The following is a 7,817-nucleotide window of genomic DNA, read 5'->3' as shown; positions in this document are numbered from 1 at the left end:
TTAAAATGGCTTGTAGCAGCTGTGCTTGTCCCGTACGTAATTTCAATGAGCCCAGGAAAGAAACTGCTGCAGTTGTCTGTGCTGGCTTTTCCTGGTCCCCACGTCACCCAGCATCCGTGAGCACGGATGATGATGGGGAACGGCTATTTTGCCTGCAGGAGTGACCTGGGCAGGGTGGAAGCTGGCTACACACGTCTGCAGGCTGCGTTCCCCTGGGTCACTGCTCACAGTGGGATGACAGCAGGGAACTGCCCTGCAGGTGTGCAGGAATAGGACTGGATGCAGTGCCTTCTCCTGCAGAGAGACAGGTTTTTACTGTTCCCCCCGCTTTTCTCAGTGCTGTCTGTAGCTGGGAGCAGCTTAAAAGCCTACTGTGAGTGCAGGATCCTGCACGTCCTTTTCAACTGCTGCAAAGTGACTGCACGGGACCTGGCAGCCTGCATGTCCCTATGGCGAGTCACATATGGATGGCAAGTTCTGCTCTCCCATGTCTGTCTGTCCAGCCACCCAAAAGCTCTTGAAAAGGTTTGCATGAATGAGCTGATCTAGCTTTGTTTCTGCTCCTGTGGTTTGCCCTTTACCCTTTGGCCTTTGCCCAGCTCTGTGGCCAGGGGAGTGAGGGTTTGGCCACAGATCACTGCACAGCTGGCCAGATGCTCTCAGAAGCACAATGAGCCCTGGCGGGGCTTGCAGCTCCTCCCGCTCCCCGGCCCCAGGCACTGGCATGCTTGGTGAAACACCAACACAGCATTTTTCTCCCGCTACAACGAAGACTTCAGCCGGGTCCTGAGCGTGGGCCCTGCGCAGTGCCGCCTCAGTGCCAGGGGAGGTGGATGCTGCTTCCCCTCGCATTCTTGGCGCTGCGCCTGGTCTCCATCCTGCTTTTCTTCCACTGTGCCTGGGCTGATGGAGCAAACCCGAGGCCCTGCCAGCCCTGGCTTTCGCTCCTTGGTCTGAGCCCTCGGTGCCAGAGTGGATCCGGCAGCTCTCAGCCGGCGCGCGGGGGACGGTGTCTGTGCTGCTGGTGCCGCCTGGCTCTGATGGGACGTCCGTGTCGCTTGGCTGACGTGCAGCTGCAGGCAGAGGAGAGCTGTCCTCTTAGGTCTGGCTTTGTCTAGGACTTTTATCTTGCTTGCTGGTGAGGCTCCAGGGTCTCGGACTGCCTGCAGTGCCTCCAGTTGTGGAACTACTCTCTTGACACTTTCCATGTCCCCCTTGCCCCGCTGAGCTTTGCCCTCCAGCCCAGCCTGGAGCCGGCTGGGACACTGGACAGTGCCGAGGAGCTGAGCTCGTCCTGCGTGCGGGCGCTGGTAAACGCCTGCCGTCTGACCGGCTTGCTGAAGGCAAGCGACAGGCTGGCGAAGGCACTCCTGATTGCCTTCTCTCATGCATATCCCTAGGAAGAAACATCCTCTCTCTCATTTCTTGCCCATTGCGTAGCTGCCTGGGACTCTGTCCTGTGCAGTTGATGCCACGTTCCCTGCTCGTAGGTAAGGTGTAGATCAGCTGGGTGTGCCAAAGACAAGTGTGAGTGTGTTTGTGTAGGTGTGTGTCCAACAGCATCAGATCGCAGTGACAGCCCAGGCTACACGTGCAGGTCTGGGTATCTTTCTGCTTGCTCGGGCACGCACGCACAGGCCTGCCTGCAGGCTGGCAGCCGCCGCAGAAAACAGGGTCTGGGGCAGATGGTTCTGTGCTGGGTAACATAGTAGTGGAAAAAGTTGACAGAGGGAGCATGACACCAGGAGCTATTTGTTCAATCAATGATTTACCAGATGTGTACACTGTACTAAAGGCTTGTAAACATACTTTAATGGCCAGCTGTAAATCCAGGCAGTAGCAGTGCCAGCTTCATCTCCATCGGACGTGTTTTAGGAACAGCAGTCTAAGGTCTCTGAATCACTTTGTTATAGGCTCTGTCAGCTCTGCAATTGTGCGTGTAAATCAAAGAACCAATGTCCTTAGGTCAAAATTATTTGAATGTCAGGAAAGGTTTTATGACCAACAGCTTTTCCTTTTCTGGGTTCCCTGCAGTTTCTTGTCTTCCACAAACGGCATCTCCAGAACATTGGGTTTCCGTCCCAGTGCCCCAAGTGCGTGGCTGTGTTTTCACTGACTATGTTGGAAGCCTCTTTTGTTAATCACTGAAGCAAAGCATCATTAGTGAGAAGTGCAGAGTGTACACAAAGAGGAACTTGCCAAATTACTAATAAGCAGAAACTCCATCCATCTTAATGAGGTAGGGTTAAGAAAATAGCAACCTAGAATATACATACTGGAGCCTTTCCATGCTGTTTATTTATTCACATTAGAAAGTAGTTCAGAACTCCATCTCTGGTGCTGCTTGGAGATGTCGCGTGGTTTCCAAACCACAGGCTGCTTGTGCTCTTTCAAATCATGAAGCATGAGAAAGATAAATAAGTAAGTGGACGGATGACTCAAAAAATTATTAGAGGCAAGATAAATATCTGGTCTCCAAACAAATAGAACAAGGCCACAACAAAATGCTTGTTCCAGGCTCTCCTCACTGCTGAACAAGTCAAGTCTGCACCGGGCAGCAGACGAAGAGAGTGCACTGCTTGTGGCAGGGCTGGAAATCATGCCTGCAGGTTGGGAATGGGATGCCGCATGGTGCCGGTCAGGCAGCGCCTGGCACGGGCAGCCGGCACTCCTGGGGTGCTTCTGTGCTGCCAGCTCCAGGTTTGTGCTCTGGACACCTGCACCAGAGCCATCCACACTTCGTTACGTGGCACAGAGGAGGGCTGGGAAGAAGCAGAGAGGAGCTTTCATTTGGGGAAAGTCAGGGAAAAATTACAAACCCGTTTATTTTCTGTCTTTTAATATGGAGGGTCCAAAGAAGAATGCTCAGAAACCCCAGCCAACAGCCCGCCTTTCCTTTGAGGCTGAGAGACACGGTGAGATCTCAGACCCTCCAGATAATTCACGTACTTGCCTGGTGACCGATGTGGGTGCCTGTTAAGCAGCCTGTGGTCCCCTCGGGCCCTGGTCTGCCAGGTCTGCAGGGCCAAAGGAAGAGCCGTGATGGGCTGGTCCCTCTGTGATTCCTGCTGATGTTGCAGGTTTCAGCCACTGGAGGTGACCCCTCTGTGCAGCACTGCGGGGAGCTGCTGCCCAACTGCCACACGCAGAGCAGATCTTGTCGATCTCTGGTGATTTCGGGGCGCGGCAGGTTGGTTCCTTGGAGAGAGAATTGCCACAGAGTGAGAAGTGTGAGGAGACATTTCCTCGTAGTGGGCAGGTCTCCATCTCCTTTCCTTTGGGGTCCTCACCAAAGCAGCCAGGGGAGCCTGCATGCTCAGTCACCACAGGGCTGCTCCTGGGCTGAGGCCCCCATCACGTCAGCCTGGCAGCATGATTTATAGCTCCCCAGTGACTCGCAGCACTTCCCCACGTTACTCTGGCGACACAGAAGGGGTTTGCACCCACACCAAGGTGCCTGCACACCTGTGCTCCCCAGCCACGTTTTCCTTTTGTTGGGTAAGAAATGACTTGCAGCACATTTCATGCAAGCAGCTCAGCTGCTGGCTATTTTATTGAATGCCAGCGCTCGCTGTATGTTATTCAGACAAACTTTATATATGCTACAGACCCTCTCAGCAGCCTGCACCTGGTCCAGGGCAAAGCTGAGCCTCATAGAGAAGAATGTGCTGTAATGCAGCAAGTTATTACAGGATAAATATTTATAAGCTCCTGTAAATATTTGCCATCAGTTCCCTCCTGAGACTAGGGGCAGACGGTCAGAGTTTCAGCAGTGCTGAAGGCATTAGCTGTTGTAGTTCTTTATATGTTATCTCAGCTAGTAAACCCTTTGTTGATTGTGTTTAGTTATAGCATTTAATGGTGCTAATTTCACACTAACGGGAGACATTGGCAGGAATCGTTGTGTGCCTTGATCCTGGCCCTGCTGCGTGCTGGCTCTTAGTGTAAGCATCCTCTGCAGCCCAGGCGGTGCCGGGCACCAGGCTGGGGCGGCAGAGTGGGTCACCACAGCTGCAAAACTTCCCCGTGCAGATTCCTGTGTCGTGGGGCGAGGGAGCGTTCCTGGCTGCCTCAGTGTTATTGGAACCTCGGAGCTGTCTGCTGAGAAAACCAGAAAACAAACACAGCAAAACTAACATCCTCCCTGGCAGGCTGACCCCGGCAGGGGCTATCAGCTCTCAGCTGGCCAAGGGGGTGTCTAATCTAAAGCAGATATTCCCTGGGGGGTGTCCAGGAGCTGTGCTGCTGCAGGAGGTGGTGTGGGAGCTGTGTACCACTGCAGGGCTGGCATGGTGGGCTCCCCATGCAGGGACGTGGCGGATGGGCTGCCTCCATGGTGCTTTCCATCTCCTCCTCGGTGGGGCACGGGCACCGAGGGGCAGTGGCAGCTCTGGTGTGGAGCGGCTGTTGGTGGTTTTCATGTTGCCCCGCTTGGGGCAGGGACAGCGGATGCCTGTGGCCAGCTGGTCTCGTCTCCCCCATCACTGCTGCCTCTGTTGGGGCTTAGCCGAGGCTAGTGTACTGGTGGGAAACCGGGAAAGAAATGCCAGGGCAGGCAAGGCCATGACTCCTCCATGCCCTCAAACGCAGCAGTAAAACAATGGGCCCTGGGCAATAGCGCTTGCTGGATTGTTGCATGGGACTATTTGGGGGCTCCACTTTGCTGCTCATGCACGGAAGCCAGTCATTTGGCAAAAATCAGCTCAGTTAGCAGGCATTGTTCATAAAGAGCCCGGCGCTGAATGGGCTCAGGGCTAATATATTCTATTATCCCACGCCTGCCTGTTTCCCTGGGGCGGCATGGAGGGAAGCGTGCATTCCAGTGCCGGGCGGCCGGGGCAGAGCGTGCCCTGCCGGCCCCGCGGCGCTGCCCGGCGGGCAGTGTGGTCAGGGAGGCCGGGAAGGGGTGGGAGGGCACTGCTGCCGGCAGGCGAGGTGGGCGTCAACAGTGCGGGGGCACATCAGCCTCCAGCCGTCTCTTCGACGCCGAGAGCCCGCCGCGGGTGGATGCGGAGAATAGCAGCCACGGCGAGCCGAGGGAGCTGCAGTGGGGGGCAGAGCGCGTGGTCCCACAGGCTGCGGGGATGAACAATGGAGCCAGAAATAAGCGCGGTTAATTGGGCTGGGCTTTTCAAAGGGTATGAGAGGACTGGGGATAGCAGAAATGGTGCATGTTGCAAAGCATCTCATTATTCAATAAGAATATGTTAGCCCCTGTGGGAGAGGCAGCAATAAATGGCTATAAAGCAAAGTTAAATGATGACATTAGAGACTATGCAGAGATTTAAGAAGCAGCGGGCCACATAATTATGAATGGAAATGGCTGCACAGGCTTCACTCAGAAAAGTTGATGCCCAGTTTGCAAGGGGTTTGTTGGAAGAGCAGACCTTCTTGGGCAGCTGCTATTTAAGAGGCCTTATACTGTGTATTAAGCAATTAGTGGTCTAGACCAGAGCTGTTGCCTTCCTCCCCTCCCCCCCTTTTTTTTTTGTTAAAGAAAAAAACGTTTTGCTGGGCAACTGTATTTCACTTTACAATTCGCTCTTCGATTCCTGTACAGGTGCTGCTGCTGTGAATGTGGGTACCAGATACAGAAGGGAGAAGAGAGCCAGCAAAGCCCTTTCCTGGGCTGAGTTCAAGCTTTGAGCGCAGATGGATTTAGGGGCCAAGGCACGCCGTCTTGCAGCTTTCCCGGTTGGATCAAGAGTGCTGCGTGGTGGCAGGCAGCTCTTTGAGCTCAGCGACTACTGCACAGTGAGTCAGGGCTGCAGCCAGCCCAGTAATCAGTGTGGGATGCCCCAGATACGTGGTGGCGCACATCTCTGGAGTGACTCTGACAGGACATTTACCTTGCTCCATGTGGTATTTGCCGAGCTGGGGATGACCAGAATCCTGACGGCAGTTTTATCACAGTGTTACTGCTGTTGCCTTTGGAGAGGTCCCCAACTTTTGAACAAGCGTTTCCAAAGTCCCCATCTTGCCTGCCTCCCTATGGTGTTTCTCCCAAGTAAAACGCCCATTGCCACTCTGAAAACAGAGAGGCTCTGAGACTTTCTTATGATCTTTCAATTGAAGACGGGGAGTTACTTGCACAATTTGGTTTTGAGGGCTCCAGATGAGCAGGGGTCATGTTCTGGAGCAGAGACTTGTACCTGAGGATGTAACACTTGGGTGCAGATAAAGATTCTGGAGAGAAATTCAGCCAAACAGCCCTTGAGCAGATCAGTGCCCCACTCTGCGTACCACATTATAGCGTGCTACTGTAATGCTGCAGTATTTTCAACATTCTCAAAACAAGATGTTTCAGTGTTTCTAAACTGATTTTGGCCAAAGCATATTCTAGGCTGCCAGAATTTCCCAAGGGATGAGCAGTCCATTTTGCGGCTGTTTCTTGGCGCAAACAGTGATCAGTGCTTTGCTACCTACCGTTATTTCCTGAGCCCAAGCAGCGGGAGAGGGCCTGCTCCATCCAATTCCCTCTTTCCTTCAGCTACTGGCGCCTCATGGCAAAGATTTCTCTTGTTTACTGCTGAATTCTCCACTTCATTAGCAGTGCTAACGGGCTTCTCTCTTCAGTTGGCCCTCAGGTGAAAGTGGCTCTTTCAAGCTTCCAGGCTGCAGAGCCTCTTCCATTTGCCTCTCAATGAGGTGTAGTTCCTGTATTAAATAGCACAAGCTGTTCAAGCAAAAGGCAGCAGGAGTAACGGGGGCTTTGTGCAAGTCCAGAGGAGGGAGCTCAGGAGAGCTCCTTCGGACATGGACGCGTGGGCACAGGGGAGGCAGAGCTGCTGGGTGGCCAGATCTTGTGCACGTGAGGACTGAGACAGCTCCTTCCACCTGGCTTGTGCCTAGGGGCACGCAGCTCTGCCCACAGAGGGGCCATAGGACTGCTTGCCTGGGATGGCACCCAGGTAGGTTCGTGGCCACTGTCCTCAACGTGTCCAGCTCCAGGCTTTGGAGGGCAGCAAGTCCTTGCAGGCCCTTAGGAACGCAGCAGCCTGTGCCCACCTGCTGCGGTGAACAGGGCTGGCCTGCGCTCCTGTCCTGTCTCCCCAGCAGAGCCGTGCGGTGCCAAGCATCTCCTGCTTGTCTCTGAGTAGGATGCACAGCTGTGGCTGCAAGCCGAAGGCTTGCCGTGGCCTGGATCCTGCTCCCAGGAGCTGCCGGCAGCAGCCCCTGCAGGGAGCTCTGGACTGGCCACAGGCAGCGCCGCGGCTCTGCTTCACACGTGCCTTTTTCTTGCAAAGGGTGGCGAGGGACTGGCACTGCTGCTGGGGGAACAGTGGATGCTGCTGTTGTACAGCTTCTGCTTCCCTGGCAGGACCGCAGCCAGGTTTCCCAGGCGCAATGCCTCTTTAAGGTAAACAGACCAACTCCTTCTCTCTCAGGGTTGGGTTTTGGTGGTTTTTTGTTTTTTTTTTTTTTTTTTTGCAAATACCATAGTTTTTGTTGGAATTTGTCCACAGGGAAATGAGGTCTGCATGGTCCAGCCCAGGTTCTCAGGAACATCTGCAACCTTGGAAAAGCCGCGCAGGAGCGCCTTGGCCTCCCAGAGCTGCCCTGGCTCCAGCGCCCCCGGCACGGCCGGCGGCAGGCTCCCCGGCACGGCCCCGCGGGGGTCGGCCCGCCCCGAGGGGAGCAGCCCCGCGGGGCCACGGGGTGCGCTCACGCGCCCAATCCCGGGGGTCTCGCGGTGCCCCCGCGCCGCCGCCGGCCGCGCACGGCGCCCTCCCGGCACCCCGACGGGCCAGCGCTCCGCGGCCCCTCTCCCGCCGCGCTGCAGGTGGCGCGGGGAAGCCCCCGCTCCGGCACCGGGC

The sequence above is a fragment of the Leptosomus discolor genome, chromosome 23, assembly GCF_034619465.1.
Source record: "Leptosomus discolor isolate bLepDis1 chromosome 23, bLepDis1.hap2, whole genome shotgun sequence".
Taxonomy (NCBI): Eukaryota; Metazoa; Chordata; class Aves; order Leptosomiformes; family Leptosomidae; genus Leptosomus; species Leptosomus discolor.
The sequence above is the reverse complement of the archived record's forward strand: the minus strand, read 5'-3'. Positions refer to the sequence as shown.